Genomic DNA, 27,293 nt, shown 5'->3' on the forward strand with positions numbered 1-27,293 from the left:
AAGGAAAAAACCACCCAGCAGAGGCAGACTCCCTGGGCACAGGCTGTCCATAAGGTGGAAACCAGTCTCACACTTCACAGTCACACCTACACCACCATGGAAGGCAGGCCTCCTGCGTGAGGCCTCGAGTTTCACAGCCACCCTCAAACACAGGATTGTTAACACTAAGCCACAGCAAGCCCTGTGAATGAGAGGAAAGATAGGCAAATGCCCACATGAACTATGGCCCCAATTACAGAACTCAGCAACTCCTGCCCTACAGACTGTTTATCTGCTCTTTTGGCAAATGAATAAGCCAGTAACAACTGAAAGCTGTGGGCATCAACAGAATAATCTACACTTTAAAAGACTTTCTAAAACCCAATCAAGTCTGCTCATCTTTAGCTACCTCTTAAATGACTTCTATTAGAAACTAAACAATTTTCTTTGATGTCCCAAGGAATACAGCCTACATCTCATTAGAAAAAGATGCAGTTACAAAATAAAACCAAGACAGTCTTTTTGATGAGTGAAAAAACAGATTTCAATTATTTTTTTTCTTTAAACAACACAATAAAAATCAGTCTATTTCCACCAAAGGGCTGCCAAAAAAAAAAAAAAATACAGATGAGATTTGCCAATAATCCACAATTTATGTTACAAAGTTTGGCAAGAGTACACTAAGTCTATCAAAGTTGTTAAAAAACAAATTCTAGTCTGTTACTGGCACCCAAGTAGCTACCAATTAAATTCAGAACTCCACCACCATAAATATTTTGCAATTTCAATACTCCACTTTTTTTCTCACTGGAGATGAGCTTTACCAGTTGTTTTTAATCAGACAAATAAGAAACCATTAAAATCTGATGTGCTGACCTAAATTATAAAAGAAGTTATTAAATTATAAAATAAGCTACCCCACATTCCAAACCATGAAAGTCTTTCATCTTTTTGTGTTGTTGTTGATAATTATATTATGTCTTTATGGGGAAGGAGCTATCATAAAAACAACTTTCATTTAAAAAAATAAATAAAAAGATTACAAGGCAAGATTAAAGAAAATATGATGAAACTTAATTTCAAATGTTCAATCTTTTTGAAAAATTATAAAGGCTTTCATTTACTGTGAAATAAAGTAAAACTTGTAATCATGATCACAACTAAATATAACCTACTGGCAACAACAAATTCCTTATTTTTAACATGACAGGAGTAGCTCCTGCCTCTCAACTTTGTAGAAAGAATTAATTGTGTTACTATGTGTAAAGCACTAAGAACAACATCTAGCATTGCATGCTGTGTTCGTGTTTGCTCTGAGGATTAATATTAGCACATATTACCTATTAGTATCAACATACACATTAACATCATCAGCATTATCTGAAGACCTAGTTCAGCTTGATCTATTCACATACAACTCCATTTAAATTGCACCCCACAGGAAGGCTCTTCTCACTGACTCAGCTCTTACACACATGGCTTTCTCCTAAACTCTCACTGCTGTTAGTCTAACTGTGTATCACAGGATTTAATCACTTTGAATTGTTCATTGCTGTGCACATTAATCTTATATAATAAACTAGATTATACAAGCCTTAAAAGAAGAGACCATGAGTGCACTACTGCTGTCTTTTCTGGTTCGTAAGCCTCGGACGCTTGAGACCAACTCCCTTCAGAGCAAAGGGCAGACAATGGATCATTTTTCCAGCAACACCAGTCATAAATGAGGCAGAAGGGGATAAAAGCTGAGAACACCTTAAAGGTAAAGATGAGGGTCCTGGCCTTCTAGAAAGAGATGTATGCATACTATAAAGCAGCTTAAGTTCCAAGCTAAATCACATACCTACTATAATTCCTGCTGTGTAGAATTCTTATGAAAAAATAACTGAAGTATAAGGAGGTTAGGAAAGATCTGGTGAAGAAGGACCTTGAATGTGAGGAGTGAACCTTATCTAAAGAAGAGCTACCAGTTAAAGAGCATGAGAACCACAGTAAGCAATTTTCATACAGTAAGAGAAATGCCTAACATATACTAGGCATTCTGCATGCCAGGAACTGTTCTAAGCACTTTATTAATACTAACACATTTGATCTTCAGAATACCCTTATGATGTAGGCACTTGTTTCCATTTTAAAAATATGGGAAATGAGGCACAGTAAAGGTTTAATGATTTCCCCAAGATCATACAGCTAATAAATAGAATGGCTGAGTTGTAATCCCAGGAGTTTGGACTTTCAAGTCCATACTCTATCACTGTGTTCAACTACTCTCTTTAGGACCTCATATCTTATAACTATCCTGCAAAGGATGTCACACATTCCACATATTGTGATCTATGTAAATAGAGTCCCAGAGAGGTGCAGTGCACAGTCTGAGAAGCCAGATACAGAAGTCATAATGATCTGCACTGTATGCACAGAAAGTTTAATAATTTAGCTCAGGTTGCACAGTTTTTACAATCAGAATCTGAAATACAGTCTTTTTAGTCAGACATGGAATCAGCAAAGCCAAGATAGGGTAATGAGTAAGACTTGTTCTGGGATCCAAGGAGTAAACAAGTTTGGTTTGATAAAAGAAAGAATAAAGAAAAAGGATAAAGGTTCTTAGTTCACTTCCCATCTAATCTCTACGCTCTGGGTAGGAGAAAGAGCAAAAAACAAAAAAACAAAAAAACCAAACACTGAATGTTCCTGAAAAGTACAGTGGATAAAACACTGTCTGAAATATCTGAACCTTCCAATATTACAAGTAGGAAAAATGTAACTGCACCAATAGTATATTTCAAGCAAACTTCTTTTGAGAAAAAAAAAAATTCAACAAGTACAAAAAGATCCATGCACCTCAATGTTCACAGCAGCACTGTTTACAATGGCCAAGATATAGAACAGCCTAAATGTCCATTGACAGATGACTGGATAAAGAAGTCATAGTATATTTATGGAATACTACTCAGCCATAAGAAGAATAAAATAATGCCATTTGCAGCAACATGGATGGACCTGGAGATTGTCATTCTAAGTAAAATAAGCCAGAAAGAGAAAGAAAAATATCATATGCTATCACTTACATGTGGAATCTAAAAAAAAAAAAAAAGACAGACACAAATGAACTTATTTACAAAATAGCAAAAGACTCACAGACATAGAAAAAAACAACTTATGGTTATCAGGGGGGAAAGGGGGTGGGAAGGGATAAACTGGGAATTCAAGGTTTGCAGATACTAACTACTATATATAAAATAGATAAACAAGTTTCTTCCGTATAGCACAGGGAACTATATTCAGTATCTTGTAGTGAAAAAGCATAAAAAGGAACATGTATGTGTATGTATGACTGAAACATTATACTATACAGCAGAAATTGACACAGCATTGTAAACTGACTTTAATTCAATAAACCAACCCCGCCCCGGAAAAAAAAGAAGCAACAAAGAAGAACTGAAGGCTCAACGTCAGAGAGGAGGCAGCAAGGGATGGAGTCTCAACCACATGCAGAAGTGCTTTAAACAGAGCTGTCATAGTATGGAACTTGTTAATCGACGTAGAAGTATTCTGGAAACATAAAAACTCTAACAAATACAAAATGTTACAGCCTATAGTAATGGGGAAGCAATAAACATTGAATAATGGATGGGATGAGAATGCAATATAGTTTAAGATCAACTGGAGTCTATATTATACAATATGGTTTCATTTTCCTATTAGCATTTGCAGTATTATAAATTTCCTAAATAACATTCAGAAAAATGTAAGATGATGAATTACAAAGTAAAATATAATTGACTATATTTATTATACTTATATTTGTACTACTTAAATCTGTCTCAAATGACTGGGAAAAAAGACTCAAAAGAATATAAAACATTATAGAAGCAATCAAGATGTCCTTCAGTAGGCTGATAAACTGGTATATTCAGACAATGGAATATTATTCAGTGCTAAAAAGAAATGAGTTCTTAAGCCATGAAAAGACATAGAGGAAATTTAAGTGCATATTAAGTGAAAGAAGCCAATTTGAAAAGGTTACATACTGTATGATTCAAAGTATATGATATACTGGAAAGAGCAAAACTATGGAGTCAGTAAAAAGATTAGTGGTTCAGGGGGAAGAATGAATAGGCAGAGCACAAAGAATTTTTATGGCAATGAAAATACCATAGTGATGGGTACATGCATGTCACACAACTGTTCAAACCCACAGAATGTACACCACCACCAAGAGTCAACTGTTATACAAAGTACCAACTCTGGGTAATTACAGTGTGTCAATGTAGGTTCATCAACTGTAACAAATGTACCGTTCTGGAGAGGGACGTTGATAATGAGGAATGCTATGCATTTATGGGGGCAGAGTATATGTGAAATCTCTGTATCTTTCCCTTAAATTGCTGTGAACCTAAAACTGCTCTTGAAAATTAAGTCAACGTAAATGAAACAAAGCGCCTAATTAGAACTTTTTGGCTTCATGAGTGCACATGTGATGTGCTTATTCATGCTTTCATTTAGAGGCTGGAAAACTTCCTTTGAAAAAAACAACACTTATTAAGACTCAATATTAAGTCTGATACTTATTTTTCAGAATTCATTTTATCCTCAGCAACTCTATCAGATAGGGATTAACACATCCATTTTGCACGTGAGAAAACTGAGTCTTGGCTAAGAAATTTATGTAAGGAACTTGGGAAGGTGAAGATCTCGCAATCTGTAAGCCTCTTGGAGATACAATTACAAATCCAAAACTCATTTTCTTTCTGCTAGACCATCATGGCTCAAACTTCTTAGTATGAATCAATTCAGCAAAATTTTCATAAATCTGAGTAGGTTTACTTCATGATCTCTGGCTCTTATAAAAGGAAATGAACTGACAGGCTACATCAGGTACTTTTTCTATCACCTGTTAGTAAAAGCTGAATTTATAAAAGGAAATGAACTGACAGGCTACATCAGGTACTTTTTCTATCACCTGTTAGTAAAAGCTGAATTAGCTTCAGATGCCTCTACCTCACTGTAAAAATGTTTCCATAAAGGGAATCCCAATTAATATTTTAACAGCAATGAAGAAAGAAATGTGCTATCAAATCTAAAACCAAAGTCTAAATAAGACTTGCTTCCCCCCCGTCCCCCAATAAAATTTCTGGAAAAGAAATGCTATCTGTTCCAAATCTTCAGCAGGAATTGGAGACTAGACCAAAAAACTGCAAAATTGGTATTAAGCAGTTGTGGTCCACTGTCCTGTACTGGACAGAGAAAGCAAATGTTTTTCTTTTTAAAGGTTAATATAATTGTGATTTTTAAAAATTATAGTTGTCTTTAAATCCTAATATATAAGAGGAGTGTATAAATGAGAGGCACAGATAATTAACACGTATTTCTTTTTTGTCAATTAAAAGGTCCTTCAGATTTAAAATCACCCATCTCCACTATTCCACACATAGGCAGCAGCTCAGTAACATCACATGGACTCCTCTAAGGAAGTAACATATAATTTTGTGCCTGGCACAAAATTAACATTCCTAAATGGATGAAAAGAATTAATGAAAAGAATGAATAAATGTTCACTTGGAGAGAAACTAGAAATACAAATCCACCTTTGAGAAGAAAGGCTAGTCTCTCAACTGACTTCACCTTTCATTCTTTTCAGAATACAATTTATTGACAAATACATTTACCCTAAGTTATACATTTCACAAAATAAAGACATGTTTAATTACCTGTCTGACGGCACACCTGTTGCCTACCTTCATTCACTGCTGTCAGAGACATTGATAAATTGCCTTAAAACTTGCACAGCCTCCCGACCAGCTGCACAGCAACGCCCACACTCTTTAGCAAGGCACACTTCACCACCTCCACCCCAGTCTCATCTCCCTATCTCTGCACAAGCCCAGGCAAAGATTGTGATTTAGCAAATCTAGGCTGAATCCTAGACATCTGTAGTTTAAAAAATTTTTTAAAAAAAGAAGAAAAAAAGAGGAAAAAAGCCCCCAGGAGATTTTGTTGTGCAGCCTGAATTCTGGAATTACAATCTCCAATTTATCAATGATGAAATTTAAGCTCAGAGAGTTTTAGAAGTTGCCAATATCACATGGTCAGCTAAGGGCCCCAGATTCTATAGACCTTTTAACTTTCAAAATAAAGGACCAGAGCTTCTCAAGGATGGGAACTACAAAGCCTTATCTCTTCTTCATGCTCTTGTTCTTTTCTTTTTTCTTTGTTTTTAAATTCTATCTAAATGAGAGGGATTGAATACTTCAAAAGAGCTACTTGTTCATTTAGCTTCAGGCAGAAGTATTGGTTTTGTGCTTAAATACAACTATTTGCCTTGGAAACCTGAGAACTTCTGCCAGAGACTGAGGGATTGAGAATGTTCTCCTGCTCTTGCTTCCATAGTCCTCATTTCAGGTTTCCTTCGTGTTTCTCAACATGCTTGTTTCTCTAGGACCTCTCAGAGTGATTCTGGCCGTATTTCTGTGGAAATTGCCTCCTGGTATGGACAAAGGCACTTTAGAAGGGTCTGAACTCTTAAGCTTGAACCCAGCTACGGTTAGAGAAGTGTAAGGACCTGGTTTGGCAGGCAAAATGAGCTACGACCAGGGAGAGACGCAGGGCACAGGTTTCACGTCAGAAAGTCCTGGGTGAACATCTGGTCTCTATCTGTGGCATGTGCGTCACTGGACATGCTACCTGTTCCTCTGTGTAAAATGTGTGTTTGCAGAGGATTGTGAGAATAAATTTGTATACGTAAAGGATTTAAAACCTAAATAAATAAATTGCAGTAAGAGGTGCAGTAGTAGGATCTGAAGTTTGTGAGAACTAGGAGAAAGTGAAGCCTGATAGGGAAAGTGTGGTTCAGGACTAGGGCCATGAATTGCCAGAGGGGATGTGGCTGGGAGGAAACCTCTTTTCCAGGAATAGAATGAAGGAGCCAAGACAGGCCAGAAAATTAAAGCAACTACACCACCCTTGGCTACTTGTCCAGCGGGTCCTATCATACAAAGGTATGTAACCTGACTTCAAAATCCTGCTTGGGAACAAGAGCATTACTTCAGCTAACACGTTTGTATTAAATACCTACTCTACGCCCAATCACAGGGAGGTACAAGTAAAGGAAGAATCCAGCCCTCAAGGAACTTACAATCTAATAGAACAAGGATTAACACCCGTGAGTAACAGCCACTAGTTAGGTCAAAGCAGCAGGTATCTGGGAAGAACTGTGACTATTTTTTAAAATGAGTTTATTTCATACCAGTACTCAGCAATCTTACACCAGTTTTACTTTATCTAGATGGTTAAACCTACCGTCACTACCGGATAAGCATGTAAGTAGTGTTAAGCCCATCTAGAAGTTACAGCTGGAATTTTCTTAACTAAAAACACTTGTTAAAGAAATTTAGAAAATGCTGTGTTTAAAATTTTTCCCAGATTTATTCAATATACATGCCATTAAATCTCCCATCTTTGACTGACAGCAATCAATCTAAATTTAATCATAAGAATACACAGATTATGACTTCATATCATTGTTACTAAAGTCAGGTTCTTCTCCTGAAACTGCACTTCTGAATATCATGATATAAACTATGAACTTTAATCTCAAAATAAAGCATTTGAAAGGAGACAGCATATTTAATTAATGCTGGCTTATTAGCTTGACTGGAAAATTTAGTGATTGAAGCTAAAAAACTGTAAATTCATAATTCACTCAATTATCATAGTTTTAGGTGATTCTTAAATATATGTACTATAGTTTCAATTCTTGCCACTGAAAAATCAATTATACGTAGCTTATTTCAAATTTGCTCCAGTACCTTCTAATAAGAAGCCATATAATAGCTTTCCCCAGAGCAATTGTTTCCTCAATGTATTAAATGCCTCACTCATAAAAATGAACCCACACATCAAACTAAGTGATATATGAACACAATGGCAGAACTGATGAAACTTTAGAATTACTATTCCCTGACAAAGATCTGACACTTTTAAAAGCCACAATTTTCCTCTCATTTTCAATGCAAAACAAGAAACAACTAATCCTCATTCAAAAAAAGTAGTGATGAGAACAATCTAAAAAATTAGCATTTGTTGCCGAAAGATTCCTAAAAGATAACTCAAATATACTCACCAATATTCCATGACAGTATTTACTTTTTTTTAGCAAAGACTGTACATGGCTATTTATGAGATTATTGTTATTCTTTTAAAAATTCTATTTTTTAACTTTTTAAAATTGAAGTGTAATTGATTTACAATGTTGTGTTAGTTTCTGGTGTACAGTAAGTGATTCAATTATATGTGTATATATATATTCTTTTTCAGGTTTTTTTCTATTATAGCTTTTACAAGATATTAAGTATAGTTCTCTGTGCTATATACTAGATCTTTGTTGTTTATCTATTTTATATATGGTAGTGTGTGTATGTTAATCCCAAACTCCAAATTTCTCTCTCCCTTCCTCCTTTGGTAATCATAGTTTGTTGGTTTTTTATTTTTATTTTTCCTATTCTCAACATTTATTACTTTGTCATTTCAAAAATGCTACATAAATTTAATCATAAAAGCATGTAAGTTTTGAGGTTGGATTTTTTTTTATCAACATAATCATCTGGAATCCATCTAGATCATTGCATATATTAATAGTTTGTTCTTTTATTACTGTGTACTATTCATGATTGACTATACTACTTTTTAAAATTCCCACTGTTGGTGGAAATGTAGTTTGGTGCAGCCATTATGCAAAACAGTATAAAGGTTCCTTAAACAAGTGAAAATAGACTTACCCATAATTTGTTTTCTATGTCTGTGAGACTATTTCTGGTTTATAAATAAGTTCATTTATGTGATTGTTTTTAGATTCCACATATAACTGATATTATATGATATTTGTCTTTGTGTAACTTGCTTCAATAAATATGATGATCTCCAGGTCCACTCATGTTCCAGCAAATGGCATTATTTATTTTTCATGGCTGAGTAGTATTCCATGGTAGGTGGATATATATATGACAACTACAGTCATTTGTTGATGGACATTTAGGTTGTTACTATGTCTTGGCTGTTGTAAATAGTGCTGCTATGAACACCAGGGTGCATGTATCTTTTTGAATTAGAGTTTTCTCCAGATATATGCCCAGGAGTGGGACTGCTGGATCATATGGTAAGTCTATTTTCAATTTTTTAAGGAACCTCCCTATTGCTCTCCATAGTGGCTGCACCAATTTTATTCATCCATGTATATATATACATACATGAAAAGATGTTCAATATTACTAATCATTAGGGAAATGCAAATCAAAAACTACAATGAGGTAATAACACCTCATACCAGTCAGAATGGCCATAATTAAAAAGTCTACAAATAAATGTATATGCATGACTGGGACATTGTGTTGTACATCAGGAACTGACACATTGCAACTGACTGTACTTCAACAGAAATAAATAAAAATTAATTAATTAAAAGTCAACAAATAATAAATGCTGGAGAGGGTGTGGAGAAAAAGGAACCATCCTACACTGTTGGTGTGAATGTAAATTGGAGGTCATTGTTATTCCAAGAGTCTAGATTTAAACTAAACAGGGAATTATAAAAGATAATCTTCTAAAAATGTTCCCATCTCAGGAATTTTTATCTCTTAATTAAAATACAACACATAATTTTACACATCCCAGAAAAAGATAATTTCCAAGTTATTACCTTGTTAATTTTTTTACTACAAAAAAGACACATTGACAGCATACCATTTGTCACTGCAAATCACAGTAATAAATTATTCAAAAAGAAAAAGTCTGACAAGGCACAATATACAAAGAACTTTTTAGGTAGGCCTACAACAGTTAAATAAGTTTCTCTACTAAAATGATTTTTTTTTTTTTGCTTTAGTATTGTACAGATTAGAAATACATTTATTTTCCTACTCTTAAATAGTATGTATTTGTTTAATCAAGATATTTTTCCCACATCATATTAACTTAGATTCCTACCTTTATAGTAAAAGAAAGCATTTTATTTATTTTTTTTTTTTTTGATCTTCAAGGACCAGGAATTCTTGTTTTTCCTTTTTAAAGGCTGGAAAATGGAACACTCACAAGCTGGAAAATTTGAAAGTTTCAAAATAAAATTCAACTGAAGAGATGCTACATCTATGGACACAAACTTCAATTCTAATTGATTCTGTGCAGTCACACTGAATAAGAAGTAAAGAAAACCTTTAGCCAACGTGCTAAATGACGGTCGCCCATTTTCCCCAGTTGTCATGAAATGTTCCACACTTGGGGCCCGTGTCATTACTAGATCTGTTAACAGTTTCACAGCTCAGAGTTTGGCCTCATTTGTTAAGCATCAAGCTGCCCTATCACTTGTATAGAGCTGAAAAGGTTGTTATGGTTCATAATGTAAAACTCACAAACGTGCACAGCTGCTGTTCATATTCTCAAAGAAGTCTATTATAATAATGATGTCACGGAAAAAGGCTGTAATCTATTATATGTCCCAGACAGCCAAGCCAATCAATCTCCCCAGTCAATGCAGGTATACAGGTTGCACCATAAACATTATGGAGCTCTACAATTAGGTAAAAAGTTCACTACAAAAAAAAAAAAAAATCACGGAGGGCAGGTAATTAGGGCCTATTTATAGTTCTGCCTTCAGGAAGCTTCACTTACCATGGAACTACCCAAAAAGTACAAACATCACCATTTAACTGTCTGATACCCTCTTGTTAATCACAAAGCTTTGCAAAAATTACAATATAAATCATTAGGCTGTTGAAGAAAACTGTACAAGCTCCTCCAAACAAATAAAACAATGTCTCTTTGGCTATGATACATTTCTACATAGGAAGTGTGATGAATTGAATCCTGGTCTCCAGAGAACTGCAAATCAATAATGCATTATTAAACAGATTACTTCTTATTTTAAAAACTACGATCACTTGCTATGGCACAGAATGTTGAGTAGTTTCAGACCCTGGCAGATGGGGGAGGAGATGCAGAAGAGGAGTCTTGTTTCCTTATTTTAGTATTCTTGTGTAACAATACATGAAAACCATTTTCCAAGTGAGAATTTTTAAAGTGATTTTAGAAATATATAAATATTAGTTTATACTCTACATATTTGCAGCATTTAAACTATTTCAGTGAAATTCCAAATTAAAGAAAAGAGAAATTGTGAACATCAAATGTGTAAGATAATTATTAGAATTATTTGAATGCTCTTGAGATAAAAACAGGGCAGATGCCAGACACTGAAAAAGGGCTAAACTCTAGCTCCAAATCTGCCACTAAGTATTTGTTTAATCTTGAACAAGTCATTTAACAGCATTCAATTTCAATTTCCTTAACTTTAAAAATGCAAACCATGAGAAACGACGGTATATGAAGTTCTACTTTCCCACAACAGCATTTCTCAACCTACAGTCATCAGGCACGGGAGGATCAAGCATCTGAATGCAGACAACTAGGCCACACTTGCTTGGTGCAGGGCACTGTCCTACGCACTGAACACATATTAATTCATTCACTGTCAAACAAACCTATGTGGTGGGTACTGTATTATCCTCATTTAGAGATGAAGACAAGCCATAAATGGAAGAGCGAGAATTCACATCCAAGCTGACTGGCTCCAAGGCCAGCTCTTTTCACCACCACACTGGACTACTACATAAACTGGGATATTCTTTGGAATGGAGAGTCTGGCTGTTTTAATTTTCTTGCAATAGGGAAAAGCCAAAATTTGGGAGTGGAAGGTATGCTGACTGCGAACATCACAGTGCCTCAGATCACAGCAGTTCCTCAACATGATACAATATATGGAGGAAGTATTAGATATTTCTCTAGCTCCAAATCAGTTTTATTTTGTCCATAAAATGCAAACATACTCTCTTCATTACAGATAAGACCATTTTATCTGCATGGACATACTTACTCTCTTCTATGCCTGCAACTCTCAGGCAAAATTCTTAACACCTGCTTATATTTGGAGTTGCACTGTGAGACTAGAATTCAGTCCAGTAATGGTATGCAATAAAGTGACAGCAACAGTTAAATCTGATATCAGCTATAAGGTGACATTAAAACATGGTATCTGTTACATATAACTGCAGTTTGAAAATGAGATGTTTCAACCATGATTATTTATAGCTGAGGGCAAACTCTATTATCAGCATGAAAACGGCTTTATTTAAGTTACTGCCATTGAGATGTGTTTATTTACTTCTTTAATAAGAAAGAATAGTTTAACCTTAGTAGCATGAAGCATAAATATTCAGAAGTTCTAAAGTTTGCTTAATATCTTGACCATGGTGTGATATATTCACAAAATTTCTTACATTTCCCAGTCATTTATGATCACTAATCAGATAATTTTTACAGATAGAAAAGACCTTATGTATTTTTTACTTCTTCATCAAAGCAGTATAATATAGATCTTTTCCTCCATCTTAATAGACCACATAGCTCTAAAACCTCTAAGAATTCAAACTTTTCATTGTATCTTCAAGCAATTGTGAAAATAAAATTATTCTGACTCCATTTAAATTCTTTCTTGCCACAAGATAAATATACATGCTAAAGCATACAAGACTAAGAGGAAAATCCATTTATCAGCACCAGTGCTACACAAAACACAACCCTAGTCCTCCCACCTCTTCCTTCTGCTGAAGCAACAACAGGCAGGTAGACCTCATACTAGACTCACTTTTCTGTCTTCTAGTCCTTCACCTGTGCCAGAGCACTCTGTAATCAGAGAACTCCTCTTACAGTAAATAGCCACTATACAAGGTAAGTGTGGAAACAGATTTTAAATCATTTGAAACGTTTTGGGCACAGCTGGCAGAACACCTGTTGGAAACAGATGAGTGATGTTTGAAACGCACAACAACAGAAGCAAGGGACTGTTCACACAACTTTCACTGCACACTTTTCGGACAGTTTAAATTTACTAAAAGACTTTTATGAAAATGTAAAAACTAGAGTTAGAGTAGCATTTTATTTTTCTTCTTGGAAACAGAGCAACCCACTGAAAATAAGCTCCCCCCAAATGAACCGTTACCAAGTCAACAATCTCACAGATACGTGAAAAAATCCTATAAAATGCTGATTTTTCTTTCTTCTGTTTGTTTATGTTTCCCACACCACCTGCTTTCACCATAATTTTTAACTTTTTTAAATGTCTAAATATATTTTACAGATAAAAATGGAAAATATTAAAGAAAATACTTCTTTTAACATTACTATTTTGAACTACTGAATATTTACTCAGAGTTAGTAATCAGCATTTTTGTTTTCTTTTATCACCTATAGGAGAGCCAGGGTGCACACTTCACAACTAAAATGTAGAAGGTACATAAAGACAGAATCTAATTGAATTTCAAAGGATTATTCACCAAACCAAAAAAATTAAATTAAATTAAATATAGCTTCACCATTAAAGTTTCAACATTCAAATGAAGTACCTGACTTTCTACCTCTGAGAACTCATTTCTAATCAATCAATAAGCATTTACTGCATCCTTATATTGTACCTACTACCACGTACCTCAAAACTCAGATAACTTTTCTGCAGGGGGTGGGAAAAAACAGAAGCAGAGCAATCAGTTAAAAGTCTCTGCCAAAATTCAGTCCTTCGAGGATGAAAGCCTTGGAGAGGATTGTGAAAGTGAGAATCAACTTCAGGAGTGAAATCTGGAGGCCAACAGAGAATGAAGTAACAGAGCTTGGTAACATATTCAGTTCAACGTCAAAGAGGAACGCCAGTGGCTCTAGTGCACAGCTAACGATATGGTAAAGAAATGCTGAAGTAAGTAATGATCTAAGTTGACTAGCAATCCAGTAGCCTCATATCAAGTCAGCCTGTATGTATTGTACAACTCAGTAAACACTATTTCTTCACATATTCAACAAATATGAGAAAGAAAAAAAAACTTTAAGATCTTAAAGCTCTGGCAATATTACAGAAATTTTTATCACCAGGAACTATGACATGTTGAAATTATCATACACAATATTGCAGAAGCCTGAATTTATAAGAAGTCAGATGGAAAAATTAACCAGACTCAGAGTATGTATCTTGAACAATTCTTGCTTTGTTATTTCATACATGTTTTGATTTTTACATCATCATCATAATAACCCCCAAATGCATTAGTATTGTTGGCTTAGTTCCTAGACAAAAAAAGGGGGGGGGCTGTATTAGATTAATTTGTAACAGTATCTGATTCAAAACAAACAATTCAAGTTAAAGCACTGACCACACTGACTAGCCAGAATGCTGTTGAAATTCACCAGGTACTTTCACGACTATTGGATTCCTTCAAACACAGCAAAAGTATCCTAAAAAGGTTTTGGCTTTAAAATGTGTCAAATCAAAAACAAGACATTTTCCTAGGTAGTATCTGGAAAGAGTTACATTAAATTACAAAAATCAGAAAATATAACCACTAACCCTAAGAACTGGAAAAGAACAAATGGGATTTGTTGCTGTGTATGTATTACCAAATTGCGTTAGTAATATGCCACTTCTACCTGACTGAAGAATCAAGAAATTAAGAGAAGATAAAGCTATGGCTTGGTATCAAATGTTAGTTATTAGTCTGCTTTGGACCCGACTTTAACAAAGTTTATGAATTTTACAAACTTGACAAAGTTGAGAAACTCATACTACACTGGTCTAGGAAAATTTCCAAATGTGCAAGAACAGCGGGCACCCAGAGGTCACTTTCAAATTGTAGTTTTTAAGTTTTCATAACAGCCAGATAACATCACAGACCACCATACTGTCAAGAACTATTACTTTTAGGTTGAAGAGTTTAGTTATTACCCTGGTTTTAACTCACAGTGTTGGTTACTCCCTAATTATAAAATCTGTAAAATTATTTTAGAGCACAGGAGAAAAACTATGGGAAAAACTTAAACTGGTAGTTGTAGTTCTTTTTGGCTCACATACACAATTCTCAGTGTATCACTTTAAGTATCTGGTTCCATCAGCAATTTCCTTAATCCTTTGCGGAAAGCTGGTGATTCCCAATTTAGGATGTCAGAGTCCTAAAAAATAATTATTTGTCAAATGGTAAAGGAGACACAGTGATTAAAAGTTTAGATTATGCAATCAGATTGTCCAGAGTCTGGGGAGAAGCCCTAAAACCTCTTTGCCCCAGTTTCCCTTCCATATAGAGTTGAGGTAGAAATAGGGTATTGTGAAAATTATAATGTACTTTTTTAAAGAGGGTTTACACTACATGGTAAGTGTGGCTATTATTTATTTGTTTGTCTTCTAGTGCCTAAGAATCCACAGCATCTTGAAGCTATTACCTCCCGACATTTGAAAAGCTGTCAATTCAACATATTCCAATACTAAATTCCAAGGACCCAATAAGAACTTCTAAAAATCTAAGTGATTCTGGACCAAGATGGAGTGCAAGTACTTCTTCCTGTTTCTCCCACTAGACTACCACAGCTGAAAAATCTGGACCTCATCTATAAAACGCACATCAGAAGACTGTGAAAAGTGCAGAAGTGACGACCATGTAGGGACCCCAGGACCCAAGCGGAACAACATGGCTTTGAGCTCCCTAAATTCTTTCTGCCTTACCTGTCCTAGACGGAGGCAGCATTCTCTTCAATGTACTCAAGGAATTAATATGCAAGTGAGAAATGTATCCATACATATTGTCACTGAAGATTTCAGCCTTTGTAGCCTTACTCAGTTACCTGCTCAATTTGTGAAACTTCTGCACATTCCCATTGGTTTTCTCATTTTTGACCCCCCAGAAAGATGGTTTCTCTTCCATCAGTCAGTCATGCCCAACTCAATTTAAACCATGTCTCACTGTTCACCTGTAAACGAATGAATTTGGCTTGTTTTTGTTCTTTATCTCTGAGTTTCATTTTCTCCGTGAGGGTGAACAGAGTTCTAGCTATAACATCCGAGAGCCCAGTAAATACTATCTCCAACTACTGTTTAGAACCCAAAGAGCAGTCTTACCTCACTGTCATCCTAAGATTATTCTAATTGTCAGTCATTCCATTTTCTACTTGGGCATCTGCATTTAGGACATATTCTGTCCAGAGTCCGATTTACATGGATGGACCTCTTTCTAACCCAAACCCAGCATCCACCTCAACATTCATTCATTGTTCTAATTTCTATTTGATTTTTGGTCCTTTATAAAATAAAAATATTAAACATCTGCCTTTAGAGTAAAGCTATATAAGCTATCTAAGATTTAATAAAAAATAAGCTAAGCAAAACATACATACGGTAAGGACTCATCAATACAATAACCACAACTCTACTCATGCCTCAGACCACATTTCAACCTCACCTCCCTCACTATTGCTCAGAACTTTTATCTAGTCCAAGAAGCTTATCTCATGATTTAAACTTGATCTTTGCCCTTCCCCCAAAGCACCATGTGTATTGTGTATGCGTATATATTAAACTTTTAAAATGTAAATAATTCACTTGCATATTATGCTTTCTGTTCCCTAATTATTTCATGTGTTTAACTCTTGTCCACCAAGTAAGATCACAGCCTTACTGAAAACAGGAACTAAAACATATCCTTTTAATTTTTCTTCCAATATATACAGCATGGTGCTAAAACACAGCAGGTTATCAGTTTATTCCTCCAATGCATGACAACTCAGTCACTAGTAGTTAATGTGTTGAGGGCTGGGGATAGAGCAGAAAACAGAAGGCAGTCTGTCCATAAAGGTTTTGTTAACAGAGCACTGTGAGAGAGCCATGAAAACATTTATACTGAGAATCAAATTAGAGATGCAGTCAAGGCATTATGGGAAGACAGAAAAACAGTACCTCACTCTGCCAGGTGAAGTATCACAGAGAAAGAAATATCTCTTTTAAATAGGATTATGAAGGATAAGTAAAAATTTTCCACGCAAACAAGAGGAGGTAGGAATGACATCCAAGAAAGAGGAAACATCAAGTGCAAAGGAACAGAACCATGAATGAATGAGCAAGCACATGAACTGAGGAAGCACAGACAATTCACAGGCTAGAAGTGTAGGTACAGAAAGGGTAGCGACAAGTAACAAGGATAGAATGGCAGGTCAGAATTTGACCAAGTTGAAGGACCCTATATGCTGCAGGACATAATCCCATAGGCATTAGGGGTCATGGGAGAGAGAGTGGTAGGATCAGATGTCCCTTCTGCTGATGCAATGGTAGACAGCTTGGAAAGGGGAAGAGAAGACAGATGTTAGGAAGCTATTTTAGAGTATAGCTGAGAAATACTGAGGATCTGAGATAATGGATGCGGGGAATGGAATCCTGATAATTGAAAGTATAGGTGTGGGTGAAAACAAACTGAGAAGAGAGGCTAGCCAAGGAGAGACTCAGTGCAACATCAACACTTAACATGAATCTTTGCTGAAAGTCGAATCCATTCTTACTTTGTGAATAAATTAAGTATTTTTTTCTACCTTTAAAATTGCAGTTCTCAGTGTATAAACAAGAAGAAACAGGTCAAGATTAACATTTTAAAGCCTAAACTGGAAACCATGTTTATCTATCTACTGATCTTGGAATGTCTTTCAAACGCTAAATGTTGAGAGATAACAGAATTCCATCTCCCCTGCCCACCCTCAACCTGTCAAAGTGAAGGGACTGCAAACATACCTGTTCATCAGGTTTTCTTTTGAAAATGGGTACAAATAAAATTCACTGAAGGCAGTAAATAAAGTCTGCCATCACTGTGGCCTCTACACCACTTGACATCTTGCCTTCACTAGAACTCCCCTTCACACCCCAGCCCAGATTTCAAATTACTGCTTTAACACCTTAGCTAACCTTTATGTGACCCGGTTGGACAGAAATGAATTGCGTCTATACAACCCGACATGCAAAAATCATTGAATGGTTTTTCCCTTAAAATCAATGTTTTTATTAACCATGATGTGTATATCATGGTCAATCTGAGTTGCTTTAGATACCAACCAGATAAATAGGCTGCTGGTAAGTGTAGCATAGAATGTTCTTGATGTTTTATGCACAGTACATCCACTTCAGACACATTCACTCTCTTGACCGCTCGGAAGCCTGTAAAATAAATAATTGCAAGAAAAAAAATTCAGTGTGAGGCTCATATTACATTTTAACAACAGAACGCACACAAAGCCTAAATCATTCACTCCACTACTAGAAGCAACATAACTTCAGAAAGGTAAAGCATTTTCCCCTCAAATCCTATGCCAATATCTATTTATTCTGTTCATGCTAATATCCACCAAACATCTTACTGTATCCATGCACTACGCATGTACTGAGAAGTATATGACATCTTGCCTGGTCTTTCAGGTAAAGTGACTGCCAATAACTGAAAAAGAACAGCATCTCCCCAAAGGCTACCATCTCATCGTTTAATTTCCAGCTCTCATAATGCCTCCCAGAAAGCTGTCCCCTAAATACTTTGGCTGCAATAGCATCTCCCTGATGTTTCACTGGGTACATAACAAGCAGCCTTGTCGACTTCCATTACTACTCTTAGGGTTTACTTTGTATAGGACTCTTGCTACTGGACTGTGAGCCTCAGCAGAGCCGGGAACCACCAGTCTTGTTCACCACTTCATCAGCCGGGTCTAGCAGAATGCCTGCCATGTGCTAAACAGACATTTGGTGGCCTAATAAATGCTGCCAAACCCACTAACTATCAAAATATTAAAACCCTGCTCTAAATAAATTCCTAACAGAAAAGGGTTTATTTGGTACCTCTATGAGTTCACAAGACCCAGATATGCATAACCCCTACACTGACAGGCTAATACCGATTTCAGCTTTTATTCAGTGCCATGAGAATTCAGTGGCAGTCAAATGTTAACTGTTCTTAAAGTATATTTAAACCGTCTCTAAAATGAAGAAGGGAGAAAAGGAATACAAAAGAAAATTAATCTTCTGACTGATAGAAGCATAAATAGCAGTCAGGAATTCATAGCAAAAACACTTTTTAAAATGTCATTCAAGCTTCAAGCTCCTATTTTTTTCTAAGGATGACTGTGGTTGTCATGTGAGCGTATTACGCTGGAATAGATAACACAGAAACTGTGGTAGGTAGTCTATATAATTGGTCTCTACTGGAGGTCAGTAGCATATTGGGATCAAATAATGGGAGGGTGTTGTTTAGCACTCCTATAAAATGTAAAAGAAGAAAACAAACAAAAAGGCACACTGAATCTTGCAGTATCTTACTTCTAACACATGTGATGAGATAAAGTTCCATTTTCAAAATCTATTTTCTGAAAGAACCCAGTACTAACTTATGTCGATGTATAAAGCACACAAAAGCTGCATTTTCTCTACTCTGGATCCCTGACTCTCAGCTCTATATGTACATGCAGCCCATTGTACGCAATTCCCAGGTCAGAGGTGCAGTAGACAAATTAATTAGTCTATTAAGTCTCAGCCATATCCTGGCACTGATGTTTAGGTTAGCACCTTCAGCAACAAGTTTCTCATGCTTAACTGTGCTGCCATTTGTTCCTGAGAGAAATTAGGAACGAAGGGGAAAAAGAAAACATGGCTGGGAAAAGTTCCCACTGACCTAAAGGCAGAAACACGCACGTGAGTCAGGGGTAGACTGATGTATTTACAAAAGGGAGAAAAACTCCAGTTGATTAGTTCTTGCTATTTTAAGTGATTAGGAGAAAAATAAATGGCTTCATATCTAAGTGAAATTTAAATAGCATTTAACACTCTACAAAATCAACCTAAAAAAAGATGATAATTTGCCATGACTTAGCACTGAAGAGAAACCAATGATTTCATGTGACGACTCTCCGAAGCATTTCATGGGAAGATTAAGTACTTGACTAAATATTTGTGGATGCTACAAATGACTGAAATGAACCAAATCACATATTTGAAGAAGCAGACATGAGACACAAACACACAGAGGGGGAGAAAGAGAGGAGGGGAGGAAGAGCGAGAACTATCAGTTATCTTTCACCTTATATCCATTAGCTACTGCAAGGTGTAGCTAAAAGAACTACATACCAGACATAGTTCGAAATTCAACAGTAAAATAAAAATCTGTTGGCTATCATACAGCACAACAGAATGAATACCTTTGCACTGTGCAGGAATTGTCTTTTCTCTTAATTTTTCCTTCTCTTTTATTCAGTGGGGTCATGGTACAGTGAAGTTGATTTTACAGCATCAAGGACCTAGATGTGTGTAAGATATTAGGCTTTAAAAGCAGTTTTATGCATAAGAATTGGGTGTTCAGATTTGTCTGAGAACAGTAATGAGAAATGAGTAACTCAGTTTACAATGACACCATCTGTCATAACAAGTATCTGTTATACACTGGGCAACCACACTATGTAAGAACCTTGATACACCTACACTAAAGTGATGCTAAGGTCTAGGCCATTTAAAACCCAACCAGTATGCTGGGCTGCTGAGAAGGTAAGTCACTATGTCTTTCATTTTCTCCTGAATATCTTATTGTTTGGGCTCCATAAAAGCTTGGGCTCATATAATTCTCCCCAAACAGTGTCATTAAGTTGAGGATTATTAAAACATAGTTTCATTTCTTGGACTTTTTCTTCAGGAAATAATCAGAAATACTGAAATAGAAAAGAATTCGAGATAAAAAGATAGCAATTTAATATTAAAAAGCTGAAACAATGTAAGTGCCCAGCAATAAGAAGATATTTAAATAAGTTGTGATATAGTGAAATATCAAGAAGTTATTGAATGTCATGATTTCAAGGAAAATTTAATGGGACAGAAAAATCCCTAGGTTATGGCAGGCACACAATGAATTGTTAAATAATGGAAATAAAAATGCAGTTTATAAAACCTATACAAAAACTATATGTATAGCTAGATTCCAATTTTAATATATACATGCACACTACATAAAAGTATTGTTTTCTTCTTTTGTATATAATATGCACAGTCCTACAACAAAAGAAAAAAGATACATCAACGTGTTCAGAGAGGTTATCTTAGGGTAGTAGAACTAAATACAATTCTAATTATGAACATATATTACTTTTATAATTAGAAACACAGCTACAGTAGCTACCACAATCGCTTCAGCCAAGTGAAGTTGTGGCTATTCAAGGTAATGTTCCTTATGTAAGTCATCAGTGGAACAAAGGATCTGTCATACCCTTCTGAGTGGTGTTCTCCTCAACCACTTCCTAAGACCCCAACTCCAACCAGGTCCACAAAGCTTGATAATCTCTAATACTATCTCTGGTGTGATTAATACTAATCAGGTATGATTAATCCCTTCTTAAACTGTTTGCTCTTAATATGTGTATCAACGAAATATCTTAGTTGTGAGACGTGCTGCAGAAACTCACAATATTTCTTTATCTATGGGCTTGGAATTTCTTCTCTGCAGCCAAAAATGGGTGTGTGTTTATTTATTTGACAAATTCATCTATTTATGATAAACTACCCTAAACCTGCCTCACATATGGCAATGGATATTTTTACAAGCTCTGCTGAAAAGAATCCCATTCTTCAAATTGACAGTTAGTTTCCCCCAAAAAATGTCATTTTGAAAGTGAGTCTTTAAGTAGCACTTTGAATCAACACTGCCAACTTTTTAAAGTGTTTAAAAAGATGCAGTTACTCCCTAGATTCTTAAGATACAAAATTTTTATGGACAAAGTCCATTCCAATCTATCTCTTATAGACACATTTTTATACCATCATCTATGTTGCCTCTAAGCCTCTCCTTGTGTAGTTCTCTTTCCATCATTATGAAGTTAAAGCAAACAGCCCTCCTTTGTGCTCTATTTGTGTGGTTACTATGGTAGTGACCTGGATTTTGCACCTAGGCTAACCCTATTTGGGGCAGGGGAGAGAAGTAAGGGACAAAAAGAATGGAAGAATAAGTTTGGGCAATGGTCAGCCCCGTTAAACATTTACTTTTCTTTTGGAACTGCTTTTGGCCAAAATCTATAAAACTCTGACCTGACCCTTAAGCTTCTTGGCATAAAGTATTTAGCCTTATGATGTGAACACCATGAAACTGGCAAGATCAGCAACCCTTTCCCTTGGTCTCAAGAAGCATTAAAATTCTGTTTCTCACCATCCCCAAAATTTCCACCTCAAGATCCCTCTAAACCTAGTCAGGCCCCGGTTCACAGGTTCTAAAGACCAGACAATGGAAATACCACATGGTGACTGAAAGTCTCTGATGGAAAACAGATGAGACAGGACACACTGCTCGCCTAGCTCTTCTCAGCGTACAGCTCTCCCTCACTGTCTCTCGGGATGCTACTGCAGATGACACACAGAAAGAGCAGTTAGTGAAGGAAATGTTGTACATTTTCCATTTTCATGGATTTTCTCAACTGTCACCAAGGTGATTTCCTCGAATACTTGCAACGATTTAACCAATCAATGGCTTGAGGTATTTTTGAAGTCTGCTCCCCCCCGCTTAAAGAATATCTTTCCCCACTTAAAGAATATCTTTCACAAAGAAAGGCCAATAGATAGCAGATAAAAGCAAGTGATGTAACAGAAGCGTGGAAGATGCAGGAAGGGCTACAGAACTTCACCCACAGCCTGCCCCCGTGCTCCTCACCTTCCACACAGGGCTCCTTAGATGTCCCTAGAACCCGAGTCCTGAAGGACATGATCTGGAAACCAACTAAACAGACCCTGCCCTTGCAATCACAGGGTTAACATTCACAGTGTAGCCTACTCCAAGCAATACACAAGTCCATGACCCACATCATTTAAAACTTTAAAAGTCAGAAGGGGTCATTAATTTTTTCAACAATATTTTATTCCATTATTATGAGGAAAATCATGTCATGATGGCATTTTTAAATCTGGGGAATCATAAAAGTAACACACTCAAACCCCACTATATTTCTTGTAATTAGAGAGTTAACTCTAAAGCATAAAGTCACTGAAATCTTATTAGATAACAGAAATTATTGTAGTAGTTTCAGAAAGGAAAAGAAAAATAAGCTACGATCCTCACGCCTCCTAGCTAACCAAGCAAGATGTCTAGGAGCTTAACACATCCTGCCTCACTTTTGTTGAGTCCTCATAAAACTGACAAAACAAAAGACTCAGTAAAGTTTTAAAGAGTCAATAAAGAACGTTTTGTAAAGTACTCTGAATACCCTAAGTGTTACTATAAGACCTCACTTCAAAGAAACATGGTTGAACGCCATGAAAATTTGTTTAATTCTATCATATATCCTCAAGAGACAGTCCCTTGAGTCATTCTCATTTAATCACTTCCTACTTGAAAACATGACTTTTAATAGCTTACACCACACTATATTGTAATTGATTGTTGATGGCTTTTTAAAATTATCTGTACTTGTAAAACTTCTCACTAGGCGATGAGGTACTTGAGAGTAGAAAGCAGGTTTTATTGATCTTAGTTTGGTTACTCATTAATCCATTCAACATTCTTACTGTATATCTACTAGACATATGCTAAACACTTATTCAGTAAGTATATAAGGAAAAAAGCCACAGTCCTTATCTATCAATACTAAAAGAAAGTTTAACAAAGAATAAGAAAACAAATGGTTGCAATACATTGTCTTAAACACTGTGTACCACGGGAACGCAAGGAAGAGACAGAGGGCTCACCTGGAACAGCAGGGAACAGGGCAGATCTGAGCTATGGTGTAACAGGTTCAGCACAGAACACACAATGAAATATGAGATCCGAAGGTTTAAGCAGTACCATATATTCGAGAGTCTCATATGCCATGCTGAAGACTTTGTACTTCATTCTCAGGAACCACTAGGGTAAGTTTCAGAAAAGTCACTGTGACTATAAAGTACACTAGAATGGAAGGAGCAAGACTGGCTGCAGGGAGACCAGTAAAGAGACAGTTATGGTGATTCGGGTGAGAAGTGATGGAGTCCTAAACTAAGGCTGTAACTCTGTATTCAAAATAAAGAACAGTAGACATATTTAACAAGTATTAAGGAAACAGAACAGGCAGGATTTAAAAACTGAGTTGAGGAAACAGAGCAGTCAAGATTTCACAGACAATTCCTCAGTTTCTGGTTTTGGCAACAGGGAGGATAATGGTGATGTTTACTACTACAGAAAACACAGAAAGAGAAGCAAATCTGGTCAGGGCATGTGTTTACTTGATGCAAACATTCAAGGAAATCACTTTGTTGATAACTGAGAAACCCCATTCCAAGTGGGGATCTGCAGAAATCATGCAAGAGAGTCTGGTGTGTGTGGAAGAGACTCATTCTAGGGACATGAATATGAGAGCCATCAGCATTAATACTGGCACATGAAGTCATGGAAGTGTAGAAAGTGAACCACGAGAGACGGACAGCCAGGAAGACAGCCTCAGCATGCACTCCTGGAAGCAAGAACTGGGGAAGCAGAAGAGGTGGAGAAACCTGCAAAGGGAACAGAAGCAGCAGCACAGGTGCTCAGAAGTGAATCAGGAGAGTGCACAGTACAGAGTTTTGAGAAGGTAACACCTAAGTGTCAAATGATCCTGAGATACAGCAAAAAGACTAAAACGAGGCCAATAGATTTTGCAACAAAAGAGGTCATTCATGACCTTTGCAAAGACAGTTTCCACAGTGAGATAACAGAGTGATTCAAAAGTTACTGAAGAGTAAATATGATGTGAAAACAGAAAATTGCATAGTTTCTGGAACTTATTAAATGTTCCAACTGATCCTAATTCACACTTTCCCACTGCATGTCACCCTGCTCAAAATTTTAAAATATGCCACAATCGCCCAAGCAATTCCAAACAAATGTTTAACGATGGTTTTGACTACAACTGAAACCTCAGTGGGAAGTCAGAGAAGTGCTCTAGGACACTCACTGATTATTTGGGAATCTCTTAAACCATCACCTTAGCCAAGTTTCATGTTCCTCAGTTGAAGGAAGCTGGAATTGTTAGGAGGCACTGGCTTTGGTTGATTTTAAGTATGTGTGTTATAAAAACTATTCAGTGAGTTGTGTCATAAATCATTTTTGTTTTTTTAAATGAGTCTTAAGGGAATAAAAAAAAAATCACTTTACACCTAAAACATTTGGAAAATACAGGCATATCTCATTTTACTGCACTTTGCTTTATTGTGATTCACAGATGCTATTTTTTAATGAAGGCAATCTGGTGTTGAGTAACCCTATCAGAGCCATTTTTCCAGCAGCATTTGCTCACTTCATGTCTCTTTGTCACAGGTTGGTAATTCTTGCAATATTTCAAACTCTTTCATTTTATTATTAAATTTTTAGAGTGATCTGTGATGAGTGATCTTTGATTTACTATTATAATTGTTTTGGGGCACCATGAACTAAACCCATGTAAGACAGCAAACTTAATCAGTGTGCTGTGGGCTCTGACTGCTCCACCAACTGACCGTTCTCCCATTGCTGTCTCTCTTTAGATCTCCCTCATCTCTGAGGCACAGTATTGAAATTAGGCCTATTAAAAACCCTACAATGGCCCCTAAGTGTTCAAATGAAGGGAAGAGTTGCAAGTCTCTCACTTTAAATCAAAAGGGGGACATGATTAAGCTTACTAAAGAAGGCATGTTGAAACCCAAGGTAGGTTGAAAGCTAGGCCTCTTGTGCCAAACAGCCAAGTTGTGAATGCAAAGGGAAAGTTCTTACAGAAAATTAAAGGTGCTACTCCAGTAAACACACAAATGATAAGAAAACAAAACAGTCTTATTGCTGATATGGAGAAAGTTTGCGTGGTCTGGGTAAAGATCAAACCAGCCACAACAGTCCCTTAAGCCAAACCTAACCCAGAGTAAGGTCCTAAGTCTCTTCAATTCTATGAATCCTGAAAGCAGAGGAAGCTGCAGAAAAAAGTCTGATGCTGGCAGAGGTTGGTTCATGAGGTTTAAGGAAATAAACTATCTTCATAACATAAAGGTGCAAGGTGAAGCAGTAGGTGCTAATGTAGAAGCTGCAGTAAGTTATCCAGAAAATCTAGCTAAGATCCCATTAATGAAAGTGGCTACACAAAACAGATTTTCAATATAAACCAAACAGCCTTCTATTGGAAGAAGACACCATTAAAGACTTTCATAGCTAGAGAAGAGAAGTCAATGTCTGGCTTCGGAGCTTCAGAAGACAGGCTGACTCTCTTGGTAGGGGCTAATGCAAGTGGTGACTTTAAGTTGAAGCCAATGCTTGTTTACCATTCCAAAAATTCTAGGGCCTTAAAAGTTACACTAAATCTATTCTGCCTGTGCTTCATAAATGGAACAAAGCCCAAATGACAACACATCTGCTTGCAACATGGTTTACTGCATATTTCAAGCCTACTCAAGACTGACCTACCATTAAAAAAAAAAAAAAGAGTGCTTTCAAAATATAATTGCTCACTGGCAATGCACCATCATCTAAGATCTCTGATGGAGATGCAGAATAAGATTCATGGTGTCTCCATGCCTGCCAACACAACATCCATTCTGCAGGCCATGGATCATTGAGTCATTTTGACTTTCAAGTCTTATTCAAGAAATATATTTCATAATGCTAAAAGCTGCCATAGATAGTGATTCCCTGATGGATCTGGGCATAGTCAACTGAAAACCCTCTGGAAAGGATTCACTATTCTAGATGCCATTAAGAACATTTGTGATTCACGGGAAGAGGTCAAAATGTCAACATTAACAGGAGTTTGGAAGGAGCTGAATCCAACCCTCATGAATGAGTTTGAAGGGCTCAAGACTTCAGTGGAGGAAGGAACTGCAGATGTGGTAGAAACATCAAGAGAACTAGAATTAGAAGTGGAGCCTGAAGATGTGACTGAATTGCTGAAATCTCATGATGAACCTTTAATGGATGAGGAGTTGCTTCTTACTGATGAGTAATAAAAGTGGTTTCTTGAAACAGAATCTATTCCTGGTGAAGATGCTGTGAAGACTATTGAAACAACAACATAGGATTTAGATACTACATAAACTTCATTGATAAAGCAGTGACAGGGTTGAGAGGACAGACTTCAATTTTGAAAGAACTTCTATTGTATCTAAAGTGCTATCAAACAGCATTGCATGCTACAGAGAAATCACTCATGAAAGATCAACCAATGTGGCAAACTTCACTATTGTCATATTTTAAGAAATTGCCACAGCCACCCCAGCCTTTAGCAACTACCATTCCAATAAGTCAGCAGCCATCAACATCAAGACAAGACCCTTCACCGGCAAAAAGATTATGATTCGCTGAAGGTTCAGATGATGATTAATATGCTTTAGCAATAAAATATTTTTAAATTTAAGATATATATATTGTTTTCTAGACACAATGCTATTGCATGCTTAACTGCAGCATAATAAACATAACTTTTATATGCACTGGGAA

General features: G+C 36.3%; 1 protein-coding gene across 1 annotated transcript in view; it reads right to left on the minus strand.

The window, feature by feature from the left end:
• The window catches only part of BMPR1B (bone morphogenetic protein receptor type 1B), a 348,243-nt gene that overhangs the window by 176,863 nt on the left and 144,087 nt on the right, over positions 1 to 27,293 (minus strand). Inside the window, exon 2 of the mRNA XM_031469174.2 lies at positions 17,933 to 18,034. The gene's annotated coding sequence lies outside the window, so the exon portion shown is untranslated. The remainder of the gene's footprint in view (positions 1 to 17,932; positions 18,035 to 27,293) is intronic.

The sequence above is a fragment of the Camelus dromedarius genome, chromosome 1 (genome assembly GCF_036321535.1).
Source record: "Camelus dromedarius isolate mCamDro1 chromosome 1, mCamDro1.pat, whole genome shotgun sequence".
Classification (NCBI taxonomy): domain Eukaryota; kingdom Metazoa; phylum Chordata; class Mammalia; order Artiodactyla; family Camelidae; genus Camelus; species Camelus dromedarius.